The 17,137-nt window shown below is 34.5% G+C and overlaps 1 protein-coding gene across 6 annotated transcripts in view; it reads right to left on the bottom strand.

The window, feature by feature from the left end:
- Positions 1-538: 538 nt before the first annotated feature.
- LOC129246913 (cAMP-dependent protein kinase catalytic subunit 1) overlaps positions 539-17,137 on the bottom strand; it is a 34,049-nt gene continuing 17,450 nt past the window's right edge. For 5 of the 6 annotated variants that reach the window (XM_054885652.1, XM_054885650.1, XM_054885651.1 and 2 more), the window contains exons 3-4: positions 981-1,027; positions 539-813 (exon numbers count right to left, since the gene is read on the bottom strand). The gene's annotated coding sequence lies outside the window, so the exon portion shown is untranslated. Of the gene's footprint in view, positions 814-920; positions 1,028-17,137 lie in introns of all 6 variants that reach the window. The other variant, XM_054885654.1, reaches the window with a different exon arrangement.

Below are 17,137 nucleotides of genomic sequence, written 5' to 3' on the forward strand. Positions count from 1 at the left end.
ACAAAAATGCTTGGGCTGGTTTTGTGGAGTCTGCTGATAGTGCATGCTTTCTTTTTTTTTCTTGCAGGTATGTTTGTATACATATATGGTGTAATAAAATATAAGTAAGCAACTTTTCACTTTCATTTATTCTGCAACGGCATCGTCATTTCAACTACATATTAAGGCTGTATTTTAATGCCATATCACGTGTGCGAAGCTAACAATCGTCTGCATCGCTGGCAGCGAATTAATTCATCATGTGCTAACTTATTTTTGAACGCCATAAAGACATAAGGATTTGAAATACTTCACTCTGAATGTAAATTAACACTTACGAGGCTCAGCATTTGATTTGTTAAGACAAAGCAGGTAAGAACGGCACTACGACCTCGTTTAAAAAGTCGATTAGCGCAACAAATACAAAAGCTTTGAGATTGAATTGGTAACTCAGCTAACGATGAGTATAACCGTTTTAAAGGCATATAGCCTTTTCATGTGTGAGTGGAAAATGTTGAAATTTTACAATTATGTATTTCATGATGAATTCAGTAATATATATTTGTTTTCTTCTCAACTTCTGTTTTATTATTTAATTTAGTTGGATGTATGATTCGTCACATATTAGTTCTGGATTCTTAATGTATGATGAATAATTATGGGTATTACTTCTTTGTTACTTTATAATATAAAGTTTTACTAGCAACACAATTTTCTTATACATATACTTATTATTTATCGTTCCATTTTCCAAAAGCAAGCGAATTCTTCGTACAATATTTTTTTATTGATATCGCTTAGTACTGTTCCTTTTTATGGGCATCCAGTTTGAGGCTGCAAAAAGCCGTAAAAAAGTTATGAGCGAAAAATTATTTAAAAAGTGCATATATTATTAATTTTTGATGAACATAGTTTACACATATTCATATGTGCATACGTACGCAGATATGTAGTAAATACATACGTCATATGTATATTTCAATCAACTCTTCAATAGCTACCTTTTATGCATTTATATTGGGAACATTTTGTGAGCATCCATTTTAGGCTGTAAGAAACCGTTAAAAATTAGCATGAGAAACCACGTTCAGTTTAAGGGATGGATAATATATTTATGAGTTATAAGCGAATGATAATTTAAAATTCAGTTATTGATAATATTTGAGAACCAGGTTATTTTTAAAGCCCTATTTTTATAGCTATATATGTATATATATACATATACTTCTGCTCAATTGTTGGAATAACAAAATTTCAAACAAATTCTTTGTTCAACTTGAATTTCCATCGTTAAATTCGAAGAACACACTCGAGCTTGACTTGTTTACAGTAGCACAGAAAACAAACTATGTGACATATCACGCTGAAATTTGCCATGTAAGCTTATAACAGTCCTACCAAAAAACAAAAAATTTATTTTTGCCATATGTCATCCGCGGACCGTTTTATTGATAACGTCTCGTTCATATTTGAGCAGAAGGTATATTTGGCGCGTATTTTGGGTGTTTGGCCGAGCTTCTCCTCCTATTTGTGGTGTGCGTCTTGATGTTGTTCCACAAATGGAGGAACCTACAGTTTCAAGCCGACTCCGAAAGGCAGATATTTTTATGACGACCTTTTTCAGGGCAGAAATACACTCGGAGGTTTTGCCATTGCCTGCCGAGGGGCGACCGCTATTAGAAAAATGTTTTTCTCAATTTTGGTGTTTCACCGAGATTCGAACCTATGTTCTCACTGTGAATTCCGAATGGTAGTCACGCACCAACCCATTCGGCTACGGCGGATCGTGAGTCCATCGAGGATGACGAACGTTGTGGTCAAGGTCAACGACATCGAAATAGAATAAGAAATTCGACCATGTACTTTCTATCCAACAAAAGGCGTGACACCCAGCGAAAAAAAATGTCAAAAATCAACGATAATCTGTATTCACTTTATGCACATATAATTGACCTTTTTTTTAGGTGTTTCGTCGAGCTCTTCTCCTATTTGTGGTGTACGGGGGTTAAAAAAAAAAAAAAAAAAATATAATATAATTTAGCAACGGGGTGTATTTAGGCATATGACATTTCCATACGCAAAATTATGATTTTTTTATTGAAAACACAACTGTTATATGCCATATAATTTCGATTGCACTCATTTATATTAAATACAGTTTGTCAAGAAAATGTTTTGATATACTAAAATATTCGAGTTATTTGCACTTCTTTAACTAGAACCATCGCTTCCTATTGAATTTGAAGAGACTTTCATGATTATTTCATTAACTTACATAATTATCAGTACTTCGCAATGGTAAACATCTATCAGTCATAAAATGATCGTATCTAAATTATAAAAAACGCAAAAATTCCTGGAAAACGGACATCGTTTGAGGTGACTTAGTCGATCTATTATAATTATATAATAAGAACAAGTGTGCGACAGTTATCAAAAATATGTTATGTAACCCGACAAACTATATATAACATAATAAACCGTGGAAGACCACGGAAAATATCTGACCTTGCCGAACATATTTTGTTGAGAGAAGTTGCCGCAAACCCGTAGATCTTCACAAGATATATTTTTAGTGAGCGTCGAAGTTTCTCATGAAACAGCCTGCCAAGTTTAGCAAAAGTACAATTATCCTTCCCGATTTGTACGAAAGAGCCTTTTGCTCTCACCGCAGCATTTAATATGCGCTTATCTTTCGCTAGAATGTGCCCAGTTCAACCAGATAGCTTCTGGGATGAAATAATATTCTGCCTTCTAGTAGACTGTGGAGGCAACCATTAAAAACACTAAAAAGGCAGAATATTATACCGACAGTGATAATTGACAGTGATGATGGTATTTATAGAAGATAAAATGGATGCACAACAATTTTTGGATATTTTCCAATGCCATTTGACAAATAGTGCAATAGAATTTGTCTCCATTGTTGGCAACAAACCCCAGTTTAAATTCTACTAGGACAACGTTCCAAAAGATAAGGTTCATGCGGTCAGAATGTGGCCTTTTTAAAATGGAGATGAAGTATTGGAAAATTGGCCCAAAACTTGGATATTAGTCTAATAGAAAATTTGTGGGCATATTTAAAGAAAAAAGTTGAAAAAAAATATTCATAAGGTCGAGCAAAGCTCAAAAAGGTTAACACTTAACGTTCGAGGAATGGCACAAGATACACCAGTACTATAATGTTCAAAAACTAATTAATTGTATGAGAAGCAGACTACAACGTGCTAGACATGATTTGGGGTAGTCATACAAAGTACTGATTCATATTGCATTTATACATATATAACTTAAAGCTATTGACTGCAAATTTAAAAAGACATGTTTTGAAGTGTATATTGTTTTTGATTTTTATTTTTGTGTTATTTTTAAGCGGATTTCTAATATTTGCTTATAAACTATTTATATTAGTCAAATAAAACCAAAGACTGACAGAAAACCATGAAGAAATACATATTTTCTTAAACAATATATCTGAATTCATCTAGATTAGTAGATGTCAAAAAACTTCTCTGCATAGGAAGCAAAAACGGAAAATTAAGGGTGAACGTAAACGCTTCCGCATATATTGGTTTTGTTTGTACTCTACGTATTCTAGTGCACGTTTTAAACAAAAAAAAACGAATAAAAGGAAAAGAAAAGATGCATTCACTTTTTTCTTTAGTTTGATGAAATTTTTAAATGTAGGTACTGGAACGGATTGAAATACTTGTAATTTGAAGATAAGTTGAAAATCAAACATCGTCCGTTAAAGCACAACCGATCACTATCTGCTCTGACAGTCCAGCTGCCATAAAATCTCAACAGCGCAACAATATTTCTGCCAAAGTTGGCACAGAAACGTTCCTGAAAGTTGCATCACGGGTCAATCAGTCAACTCAGCTCAGTATGTGGAATGGGACACGGACTTACATGTGCGGTAACTAGACATGTCTGGTGTCAACGTAGAACTAGCCACCTCATCAATCTATACTGGCCCTTCCATTACTACTACAGTAGTTAGAATCAACACCAGCACTGCTTAATGGGGATACATGGGAAGCGTATGGGGTTTCCCTCCAATGACTTCTGTCACACCTGCAGAAACGTGGACCTGTTGAATACTGAATGTTGACCACTTTTTCTGCCGCTATCCTGTTCTTGCCAGAACGCAATATCGCTGTCTAAAGCTTGAGAACTCAAAATTGTAATATAAAACAGAAATATTGTTGGAATGCATCTTTTTTTATTATAATCTAATAGATAATTTCAAAACATTTAATTATTGGATATGAAATCCGACATATGTCCGCCGCGGCTACGAGTTACATGGTTCGTTCCATCAGTAAAATAAATCGATTGTTAAGTGCGCTGTGTGGCAAGTTGGGGTTGTCTTGTTGGAACCAAATGTCGTCGATATAAAGTTTGTCAAGAATATCTTGGCATAGTGAAGAAAAATTTAAAATTTTAGCTTTGATCGAGAATTCTAGCAACAAATAAAAAAGCAAACAAAAAATCTATACACGCATTCCATTACTGTACTTATCTACGACTATTAAGCGCCAACAGTTATTAAATAAACACACACATTACAAAAACAACAACAAAAAAAGATGTTTACTCTATTTAAAAAGTGTCAAAAAAATCTTTGCATAACTGATGAAAACAACAAAAAAATGCAGTTATTTTCCGCGAATTTCATTCATTTGGGACATGAAAGGGGTAAGAAATTATTTAGTTATAAAGTGATTGTCTTCAGTGCTACAAGTGATCTCAGATTTGAATAAAAAAAATGCCAGGAAAACGAGTTTCAAAAAATATTATTGTATTTCAATCACTACAAAGGCCTGAGAAATCGCTGATATGTTCTCCCTCAAAATTAGAACTGTATATAACATGTTAAAACGTGCTGAAAATGAAGAAAGACTCGAGTTGAAAGGATCTACAGGCAGACCAAAAAAAGTGACGCAGCGAATTGAACGTAAAATTATTAAAACTATTTATAATAGACCGCAAAGCAGTACAAGAGGATTAGCTCTTCAAGTGGAAAAAAACTACGGGTTAAGAGTTTCTCCTGAAACTGTTTGAAAAGTATTGCAAAAACACAAATATTCTTCAAAAGTGGTTAGGAAAAATCCCTGTTATCAGCCCAAAACGTTGATAAAAGATTGCGATTTGTCACCGAGCACGTATCACTTCCCACAGAGTACTGAGATGACGTTACTTTCTCAGATAAGACGAAAATGATGCTCTACTACCATGATGGACTGCAGAGAGTTTGGCGTAAGCCTCTCACAGCACTACAAAACAAAAATATTATCCCTACCGTAAAGTTAGGAAAACTGTCAGTAATGGTTTGGTGTTGTATATCAACAATGGGAGTGGGTGAATTCAAAATTTTTGACGAAATCATGACGAAGGAAGTATATCTTGATATTTTAAAAAAAGGAATTGACTTCCAGTATTAGAAAATTCAGGTTTGTTTACCCGGAAAATTCGAACAAATTTAAATACAAATACTATCAAGATAATTACCCCAAACATAAATCTTATTTATGCAGGTCCTGGTTACTCTACAACTGCCCCAAAGTTATTGATACTCCCGCCTAAAGTCCCGACATTAACCCAATTGAAAATTTGTGGGTTCATTTAAAAAGAAAAGTAGGAAAAAGATCGCGAACTAATAAAAGTAAATGAATAAGATTCATCAGAGAAGAGTGGCGAAAAATACCATTGGAATATGATATTCCGAAACTAATTAAATCAATGCGAAGTCGTCTTCAAGCGGTAATTGATGCCCAAGGAGGACATACAAAATATTAACCCCAAAAGACTGCATTTTTTGTTGTTTTCATCAGTTATGCGAAGATTTTTTTGACACTTTTTTTGTTGTTGTTTTTGTAATGTGTGTGTGTGTTTATTTAATAACTGTTGGCGCCTAATTGTCGTAGACAAATACAGTAATGGAATGTGTGTATAAATTTTTTGTTTGCTTTTTTATTAGATGTTGGAATTCTCGATCAAAGCTAAAATTTTAAATTTTTCTTCATTATGCGAAGATATTCTTGACAAACTGTATTAGGTGGCACGATAGCGCTACCATTTACTGGGAGCTCCGATAATGCCACCATCGCGTAAACCGCATGTATTATGGGCTAAGAGCTTTATGAAGTCCGCGGACAGATTTATTTTCACAATTTGGAAGCGTTGTTCTGCCGTTAAACGCTTTACATTGATTTGTCAAACCTTACCGAACCAAAATATCAATACAGTTTGCTATTTTCAGCAGCCAAACCATTGTTATCGATATCGATAGTTCTAGGCATTAATTTTTCAAAATTATTGCTCGCCCATTCAACTTAAAATTTTAGGTGGGCATAGGAAAATAAAGATGTATACTTACCAAAAATTTCACTTGAGTTGCAAAAACAATTTTAAAACATATACAACTCAATCCATAAAATGGTACTTTTTTAATCCAATTAATAAATATTAGTTTCATTTTATTTTATGAATAATATATTACAACTTTAAAGTGAATGTTAAAATGGTATCAAATACATAACATACAAGCAGTCGACAATGCGGTATCGAAGAAGATGTCCCTATTCTCTTGAAGTATATAGTGGTGTCGAAATGATATGCAACTATTGCCCTGTTATACTTAGTCCTACCATAAGTTCTCTTACAAGTTAAGTCGACAATAGATATGAAATAATAATACTTATATTAATGAAGTTAGTTTTATTTAATCATGTAAATATTCAAAAAAAAATTTTATAATTTTCATTTGAAATGGTCACATTTTGCTTTTTCGCAAGCCTTCAAACGGTTAAGCCATTCAGCTACTGCAGCACGCACGTTTTCCATGTATATTGACGTCAGTGCTCTAACCAAAGACTGTTTGAAACTCCACAAATTTCTGGGAAGTCTTTCACGAGCCATGTTCTCCAATCCCGACCACAAATTGTAGTCCAATGGATTCAGATATTGACTTTCAGACGGCCAATCTTCTGTGGCTATGAACCCAGGAATACGGGTTTTTAGCCACTGCTGGCTGGTTTTGATCTTATGTACTGGAGCGGAATCTTGCTGGAAGATCCAATGCTCTTCATTGAAGAGAATACTGCTCAACTGCTTCACCACGCCTTCTAAGACATCCTCCTGGTACACTTTAACCCCGGTCTTAATTCCTTTCCAAACCATTGCGGAGACTGGATGGTGGTCACTCTGAACTATTGGAACAACATTTGTGTGTCTTTAGAAGTTTTAGCATCGATTTTATCGTTTTGCTTAATAAAAAAAATCTGTGAAAAGAATATTTCGATGGCCGGACCGGGTGCTGTTGAGCGACGGAAGGCTTCCTTGTGGAGATCATCTCTAATTAGTCTTGACATGACTTGAGATGATCTCTAATTAGTTTGTACACGATTTTCTGCTTTCTAAGGGGATTTCTGCGGATTATTTCTCGAACTGTTTTTATGACTGCACTGGTTCGAAGCTCGCGATTACGACCACTTCTTTTTCTGTCTTTCACTTCAGACGTTTGGGAAAAATGATTAATCGTGTGCTAAACAAACATTAATATTTTTTTAGCAATTCGCAAATCTCACTTGCACTTTTATGTAATGCAATCACTGTAAGTTGTTAACAAGCGAAATTTGCGACGAGACTGAGTATAATTTATGAGTAGACAATGCATACGAACAAAGCCGTGTACTTTTAGTAGACCCAATTCAACGGAACTTTCCGCTCTGTGTATGACAACATAACGGTCTCCAAAATATTTCTGTATTAAAATCGACCTCATAAACTGTCCTTTACCCATAATACTCATCACTGTAGAGAACAAATTTCCATTTGCTACTTGACCAATTCAGATGGGATTGAGTAAATTTTAATACTTTAATTTGGTTTTCACAGATATCCTATGTTTTGCTAAACGGCAACCTCGTTATGAAGCTTTTAACATGCGTCGGTGGACACTTCTCGTTGATATTTGCAAGTTTAAATCTTTAATGATTTCGCCTGTGCAATCTCCGAATTTTATTTGCCTGTACCATCAAAGTATCGGTCCTTTAACTGATTTTGTATGGGCGACCACCTTGGTGAACGACATGGCACTTCCTTTGTTTTAATGTCTTATTAATTATTCTCGAAATCGTACGTTTGTGTAGTATTTTTTTTTTTTTTTTCTTGAAAATCAGGAATATTCTTTTTTCAGAGCCATATTCCAAACTTGTCCCTTGTTGTTATAGATTTATTAAACAGCATTGCCTTACTTAAATAAACACCACAACAACTAATGATATTACATCTTATGTACAATTATAAATTATTTCGTGTAACAACACAACTAAGAGTAACAGTAAAGTATTGATATAATAGTGTTGCTTGAAACTATTCTCGGGAGCTGAATTTGTTTTGCCCACGCATTTTTTGAGTTGTTATAAAAAATTAAATTTTTTGTTTCCATAAAGAAGGATTTTGTTTAATTTGATAACATTAAATAAAAGTACACATGCTAAATTCAAATATTTTTGCTTTCAATGAATATTCTAATAAAACTGAACTAAAAAAATATGTAATAATTCTATAATAAGGCAATAGGCATATGATTTGGCCACCACTGTACATACACCAAATCCAGGTGCTGAGTTCACAGATGTTTTAGATTTAGTTTTAATCATATATGAGGCGACTTCGATTCGCTACTTCTTTGTTTGTTACGTTTGGACTCTGCTTGCTTGAGAGAAATTTTAAATTAATTAAACACTTTATTTTCCGCAACACTATGCATTATGTTGTTAAAAATTTTCTTCTCTCGACGGTAGTTCAAAATAAAAACCTACTTTGCCTGGTCAAGCGAAAATTTTTGATTCTATTGACTAAGGTCGCAGAAAAAAATCCTAAGACAAAAAGAAGTTTTAGTTGTAAACTGTTAATTTTTTTATTTACCATTCTTTACAATTTTACCGCCATTCTTTACAATTACTTGTGATTTGCCCTAGATCCATAAAATGGAATCGGAATTTTCAAAATATTGGATTTTTTTTTGTTTTTGTTTGTTATTGTGTGAAAATTTGAAGTGAATCCGACAAATATTTTTCGAGTTATTCAACAATTAAATTAGCGCTCGGGCGCTCCGAAGCGTTCGAAAGCAAGTAGCTAGCAGCACACACTTCATGCGGCAGATAAGTGCGCTAACGATAACACTCGAGAAGGTAGAATGCTACGTAGGCAACAGCAAATCGATATTTTGGAAGCTGCTATGACGGCTGAAGAACTATTATATGGCCCAGGAATAGATGACACAGTGTAAGTAATTAAATAATTCGTAAAACTCTCCATAAATCGATAGCAAACCTTTAAATGCGTTTTTCTCAAAACTCTGTTTTTTGAACTGGTAATCACTGTAACTTAAAAACCGCTTGATAGATTTCAATAAAATATATCCTGCTTTTAAAAAAACATAAAAAACTCGTGCCTGATCGAAGATTGGTTTTTTTTTCTAAATTTCGATTTTCTTTAAACAATTAATTGTCAGTTTTTTTCTTGAAAATCTGAAAAATATTTCCCGAGGCCGCCATATTGTTAATTTAAAAAAAGCTTCGATCAGGCACAAGATTATCTATTAATAAAACTAATTTCTCTTGTCCGATTGCTTTTAGATGAATCTCCAGAGCTTGTGATGATCCCCGCAAGAGACTTCTGGAGAACGTGCTCCACACAAACAGCGATAATTCTTACAATTATTAATTTTTTTTTTAATTTTGCTGAAGTCAAGTCCAAACATGATTTATTACTGCTTTGTTTCTATTTTTGTAAAATAGGGCAATTGACTACCAAAAAAAATTATTGAAAATCATAATTTTTTCGGGCCTCTGACTACCCCTAACCCCTTAATGTAGATCAAAGAAATTCATTAGTGGAATAACTTCAACACGCACACCAAAAATAGGAGGAAGAGCTCGGCCAAATACCCAAAAAGGGTGTAGCGCCAGTTATATAGGTACCATCACTTTAGCAGTATCTCGCGGTCACAAAAAATAATTTATAATCAGCCACAGATTCACCAGATTTCTTGAAATTGTGCCAATTGAGTTTGGAGACTCAGTATATTCCTCATAATAACATCTGGCCAAAGAAGTCAATTCACATTAGCACTGTTTGTTCACTGATGAGACTATTTGGTATCAAACACCTACACACAACACTTCATCATGCTGGATCTAATGGGCCAATGCGTTTGCCTGGCGAACTTTTTTTTATGAGGAGCTTTCTCATGGGTAAGCGACCGCTATTAGAAAAAGCTTTTTCTTCATTTTGGCGTTTCACTGAAATTCAAACCTACGTTCCCCGAATGGTAGTCACGCACCAACCCATTTGCATTCTCTCATTATTCTGAACACTTTGATATATATCGGGTGTTTTTCTAAGAGATTGACAACTTAAAATGATACAAAACAGAAATATTGTTGGAATGTTTTTTTTTATTATAATCTGGTATATAATTTCGGGGCAATAATTTTTGATAATGATATCCGGCATATGTCTGCCGCTGCTACAAATTATATGGTTCGTTCGTTCATTCCAATTTTTGACTACTTTTTCCAATAAATCTGACCGTATAGCTGCAATGGCAGCTTGGCTATTGCAATAAATCGATTGTTAAGCGTGCTGTATGGCAACTTGCGCCGTCTTGTTGGAACCAAATGCCGTCGATGTCTAGCTAATTTTTGGAAACAAAAATGCAGTCAGCATGACTCGGTATCGCTCGCCATTCACCGTAAAGGCAGCTCCGTGCGCATTGCGAAAGAAATAAGCACCGATCATAGCGCTAGTGCTCTATGAACATATTTAAGTAAATTTTCGCAATTGGAAATGTTGTTCTGGCGTTAAACGATTCATACAGAAATGTCAACACAGTTTGCCATTCTCAGCCGTCAAACTATAATTATCGATATCGCCTCTTGGCACAAGTACTTGGGTATAAAAGCAAGTAAGCTTTTGTTAATTGTTACTACTTATATGTATATTTTTAAAGATGGGGCACAATGGAAATTTCCGATGTAATACAGTCTATTCAAGTGAACCAATAAACCAAGTACAATGTTACAACTGCTGAGGTTTTACTGCTGCGAAATACTGTAAGATGGAATAATATTTTGATGCTTGTTTATTTACGAGCAAAGTACAATATTCACTTGAATTATCAGAAAGCCTTGTGTTACTAGATCAAATATAGTTGATTTAATAACAATTGTCTTCTATACAAATTATTGTCTCTAATCAAGTGAGCCGGACTGTACATGATGCTACATATAGAACAACCTTAACACTAGATTTACCAGCTATTTAAATATACCTATTTCTACCAAAACCAGTCAAAATGACTGGTGTATAAGAAAAACTGCTTATTGTGACTTCCAGTCTTTATAAACTCATAAAAAAATACAAAAAAAGTTTAACATTATTAGTTGTAATAGATAAATGAATTTATAGGCATCGTCAAATAGCAAAATACTTAATTGTTTACAGTTTGTCGGTCACAATTTCTACATAGGTAGATTTTCATGTGTGTACACTCTCCGCATATATTTTTTTTGCATGTCTTACAAATATTTGTAATCCGATTATTATTGCAATATTCTGTTTGGCGCCATTTGCGTACAGAAACCGTGACCCTTGTAGTTGGAATATCATATTCGTGTAGGTTTTGCCGTGAAGTCTGAAATTCTGAAGCAAGTTCTTTTACTAATCTAAATACGTGCCCCGACAGTCGGTTCTACGTTACCGGAACGACCCAGATTTACTATATATCCGATCAAGGACTATCCCTTCAGCAGCACTCCTCGTACATGCTGCTACAACACAACAACAACAACTAATCTAAACAGAAAGTCTATGAGAATGTGAGATATTTTCTTCTGTTGTGTTTTTGTACAATATATTCAGCTGTTTATTCCGGCCATATTGAAAAAGGATACAGTTTCACGTAATTTCTTAGCAGCTTTATTAGTTTTAATGTGTTTATGCTTTGTACTTAGTATAAGCACTTTTTTATTTGGTTTGCTTTTATAACCGGTTAGTGTGCATCTATTGGATTGGTACAACAAGATTGAGAAACGTGTGGAAGTGTTCGAAAATTCCCTCTTGTTTGCACGTATTGTTCCAAGTAACGAAGTATTTTTAGATCTTAATTTTAACGCCAAAGGAATACTTCTAGACTCGTCTTTTTCTAAATATATATATATATGTATATAATTGGCGCGTACACCTTTTTTGGGTGTTTGGCCGAGCTCCTCCTCCTATTTGTGGTGTGCGTCTTGATGTTGTTCCACAAATGGAGGGACCTACAGTTTCAAGCCGACTGCGAACGGCAGATATTTTTTTTTATGAGGAGCTTTTTCATGGCAGAAATACACTCGGAAGTTTGCCATTGCCTGCGAGGGGCGGCCGCTATTAGAAAAAACTTTTTCTTAATTTGTTGATCTTTCACCGAGATTCGAACCGACGTTCGCTCTCTGAATTCCGAATGGTAGTCACTCACCAACCCATTCGGCCACGGCGGCCGCCTAAATACGGTTAGCCAAATTTCGTCTCTACTTCAGACGCCAGCCAAATTTATGTGGTTTGTTTGGCATATACGAAGTAAATCTGTATCTGGCCTTCGTTGAAAAGAGTTGCTTATCCATGGCAATATGATCTCCCGGTTCGGAGCAGTTTTGACTGTTTTCAATAACTTTATTCCAAACTGCTGAAATTAGAGCATCCGTCTGTTTGCAAACGTTGACTTCTCTGATTTCTTTTGTGGAAACGAATGTATCGCAGAAGCTGAATAAAATCTCGTCTACACATAGAGCTGGAGAAAAAGGATGGTCCCCACTTGTTGTTCTACAAATATTTAAGCCTGAAAGTATTTCCTTCGTACGTCCCACGTGCGGACAATATTGCAATAAATACCTTCAATTTTGCTTGCGTAATTGTTCAGTTTTTTCCCAAAACTCGAGAGGCTTCTAAACAGTACAAATATGTACTTATATGTACTAAAATATGGTTGTAATAGGAATACAATAGCAACGGCTCAATGCCGATAACGAAACGAACGAAGCCACTTGGCGATATATTACGAAATCACACGTTTTTCATAGTAACTTGCATCAGTCATTTTGACTGGTACTGGTATAAATGTCAATAGCAAAAAATATATTTGTTATTAATATATATAAAGTAACATTAAGTTCATAAAATGTATTATCCACTTATAGCTACAAAAGTCATAGCATCATTTCGGAAAGCAAATGTTATATGTAGTAGGAATTTTGAATTGAAATTGCACAACCAATCAAAATGACTGCTCTGGTAAATCTAGTGTTAATGATCATAAAAGCTTCTTAGTCTGTCTTGAAAAATTTCTACGGCCTTTTCTGTTCGGCCACTTTAGTCAATTCAATTCATTTTCATTCCGCATTTTGTAATTTGATTTAGCTTGACTTATGAAGTTTTTGTACTAATTTTCAATTCAACTGCGCTAACCGCCCACGAGATATTCAATTTTTTCCGCTTCTTGTTCATTTGGAACCACTGCCCGCCACCTCACTCCTTGTATGTGATTTTGCCTATTTCCAAAATCTTAAATAGTACTATACCAAAAAACGCATATTAGAAGTGCTTCTTGTCGTGCCGTTTTTGGCGCGTACTTGTTCATTTTATCGACATTCTTCGGTTTTTCAATTCACAAACGTAAAATTACCATAAAATAAGGACTTGTGTTCTGTCAATTTTGCATTTGCAACATGTATTACAAGCCTCTTCTAATCGCCACTCTTTGCTCGCTATCTTTATGCTCAATTAACTTGGCGAAAAATTTGCATGCGAAAGCAACAGCAAAGTTTTCGTGTAAGATTCACCGCTAGCGAGTATAGTTATATCTCATTAAACTGGTATAACTCACTATCTTACAAACACATGCAATTTAAGGCATCTATCCCAGCGTTGCCAATATATGTTCACTTATACCAGTTGCTTTATTTATTCGCAACTTGCTAACGGTTGGCGAAAAGAAGAGGCCTTACGTAAGATAAAAAATTATTGAAAATTGGAAATATCCCTTAAGGGGGCAGATTCCTGTAAAATTTCGATTTTTTTCCCCTACTTATTATTAATATTATAAATGCGAATGTAAGTTTGTTTGTTACGCTTTCACGCCAAAACTACTTAACCAATTATTATGAAACTTTGTACACATGTTTTTGAAGGTGTTAGAAGTAACATAGGATACTTCTTATTAAAAAAAAAATTATTTTTTTTTGAATGAATCAAAAAATCTCAAAATTTCAGCTGTTTGAAATTTTTCTATATTTATTGTTTTTTTATTAAACAGTTTTATTTAGCTTGCCCAGTTTATTTATTTGTTTGTTTGGGTCAAATTTAGTCATTGGAGTTTTACCCTTTTCTTGATGATCTGATATTTGGTATTCTTCTGTTATTTTTATATTTTTATATAAAATATTATATATAAAATTTTGATTTTTTAGGTTTGGTGTCATATTTGTGGTTAGATGTCACTTGATTATTTTAAATCTTACCACTGATTTTAATTCTTACTCTGTTCTTCTTTAAAAATGCCTCGAAAACGGAAATCTGATCTATCTAGAGAGGATTTTATCTCGTCCTAAGACCACGCTGACTGCCTTTTTCCACCTTTGTCAGAATGATACTTTTGCAAGGACATTATTGTACTCTGAGGTTCCCCGTTATTATACATGGAACACCTCAAAAAAAGAGTGGCATCGTCGTGTTCAAGGTACATCTGTTGAAAATCAACCTGGGGTTAAAGCATCGGATGCTCTTGGTCGTGTCTATACTGTACATGTTACAAATTTCGAATTGCATCTTGTTAGAGGTCCAACTAGCTTTACAGAACTTAAAATTGTCAATGGTCAGGAATGTCAAACATACAGAGAAGCATGTGAATCTCGGCGATTGTTAGAAAATGATAATCATTGGGACGAAACTATGGAGGAAGCGGTACAATGTAGATCACCAGATAAAATCAGGCAACTTTACGCTACGCTTTTATCTTCTTGCGGTCTTTCTAATCCTCAAACTCTTTGGGATAAGTACAAGAATAGATACATGGCCGAAGATATTTTACATCAATTGCAGCGAGTACATACAGATATGACTTTCAATGAAGATATCTACAACGAAACGCTAATTATAATCGAAAATAAGGTTTTTACAATGGTTGGAAAAAATTAAATGATTTTGGAATGCAAAGCCCTTGACGAAACAATACAGATGACTTTAATAATGAAATAGCTCGAGAGCTAGATTACGATTTTATAGCACTGCAACATCAAGCAACAGAATTAGTCCCTCAATTAATTCCAGAGCAATATCATGTTTTCCACCAAGTTTTACGTAAAATAGACTCCAGCAATGTTGGACTCTTCTTTCTCGACGCACCAGGAGGAACCGGAAAGACGTTCTTGCTTAAGGGCGAAGTCTACTGTGACAAGGGAAAAAACAGGCTTATTTTCCGGATTTTATTTCTAACAAAATATTGCTCGTACATAAAATCTATTTAAACTCTTATCTTTATTATATATTTAAGTTTTTGAAAAAAAAATTTTAAGTCAAAATATTCAAAATGGCCGCTGTGACACTTCTGCAAGCGCAGGTCCGCTTTTCTTAGGTGCCTAAACGGTGTACATGAAATCTTACGTTTCGGTGATCTAAAACAAAAAAACAAAATATTGTTATCATATACATAGTATTGACTCTCGTCTGACGTAGGATTATGTCGATAAAAAATTTTGGCGTTGAAAAAAAAATTCTTGAAATTTTTTTCTTTTTTTTTGCCTAAAATTGATGTTACTATTGTTTATAACAATTTAACAAATAACGATATCAAAAAAATCCTATGTCAGACGAGAGACACTATTACAGAGAATATATAATTAAATTTTTAAGCTGATTCATTTATCAGAACTCGAGATATCGTGTACACCGTATAGAAAAGCGGACCTGTGCTTGCAGAAGTGCCACAGCGGCCATTTTGAATATTTTGACTTAAAATTTTTTTTTTCAAAAACTTAAATATATAATAAAGATAAGAGTTTAAATAGATTTTATGTACGAGCAATATTTTGTTAGAAATAAAATCCGGAAAATAAGCCTGTTTTTTCCCTTGTCACAGTAGACGTCCCCCTTAACCTATTATTAAGGTCCGTCAGAAAAGACAAACAAATAGCAGTTGCTGTAGCTTCTTCGGGTATTGCCGCGACGCTATTAAACGGCGGCCGTACAGCACATTCTGTTTTAAAATTACCATTAAATCTGGCACAGGAAGATCTGTAATTTCAGTAAAAATAGTTCGCGAGGTAGGATGCTGCGAGAATGTAAGCTTTTAGTGTGGGATGAAAGTACAATGTCTCACAAGAAGGCTATAGAAGCTTTAAACTGGACTATCCAGGACTTGCGAGATAGTTCAGATATAATAGTTCAGATATAATGGGAGGAATGGTAGTTTTATTGGCTGGTGATTTCCGACAAGCCCTTCATTCAGAGAGGAACACCAGCAGATGAAATTCAAGCATGTATTAAATCATCATGCTTATGGTCGAAAGTTGAAAAACTCAGCCTGCAAACGAATATGAGAGTTCATCTTCATAATGACGTGGACTCGGAACTTTATGCAGAAATGTTGTTGAAAATTGGTGATGGTTGTTTAGACGTTGGCAAAGAAGGTTATATATCACTATCAAGAGAATTTTGCAATTTAGTAGAAAATGATGTGGACATTTTTAAAGAGGTGCAAAGAGAAATGGAGGAATATTTGTCAATGGATACAATTATGGATACGGAACTAAGTACTTCATATCCTATGGAATTTTTAAACTCACTTGAACTGTCGGGTGTACCGTCACATAAAATTCAATTAAAATTGAATGTACCAGTGATGCTTATGCGAAATCTAAATGCTCCTCTTCTATGTAATGGAACAAGACTTCGGATAACAAAATTGGGGCAAAATATACTTGGTGCTACTATTTGAACAGGTATGGGTAAGGGAAAAAGGGTCGCATTCCAATTATTCCCACTGACCTTCCATTCCAATTCAAAAGGGTCCAGTTTCCCGTCAAACTTAGCTTTGCTGTTACCATAAACA

Source organism: Anastrepha obliqua, chromosome 5, assembly GCF_027943255.1.
Source record: "Anastrepha obliqua isolate idAnaObli1 chromosome 5, idAnaObli1_1.0, whole genome shotgun sequence".
Classification (NCBI taxonomy): Eukaryota; Metazoa; Arthropoda; class Insecta; order Diptera; family Tephritidae; genus Anastrepha; species Anastrepha obliqua.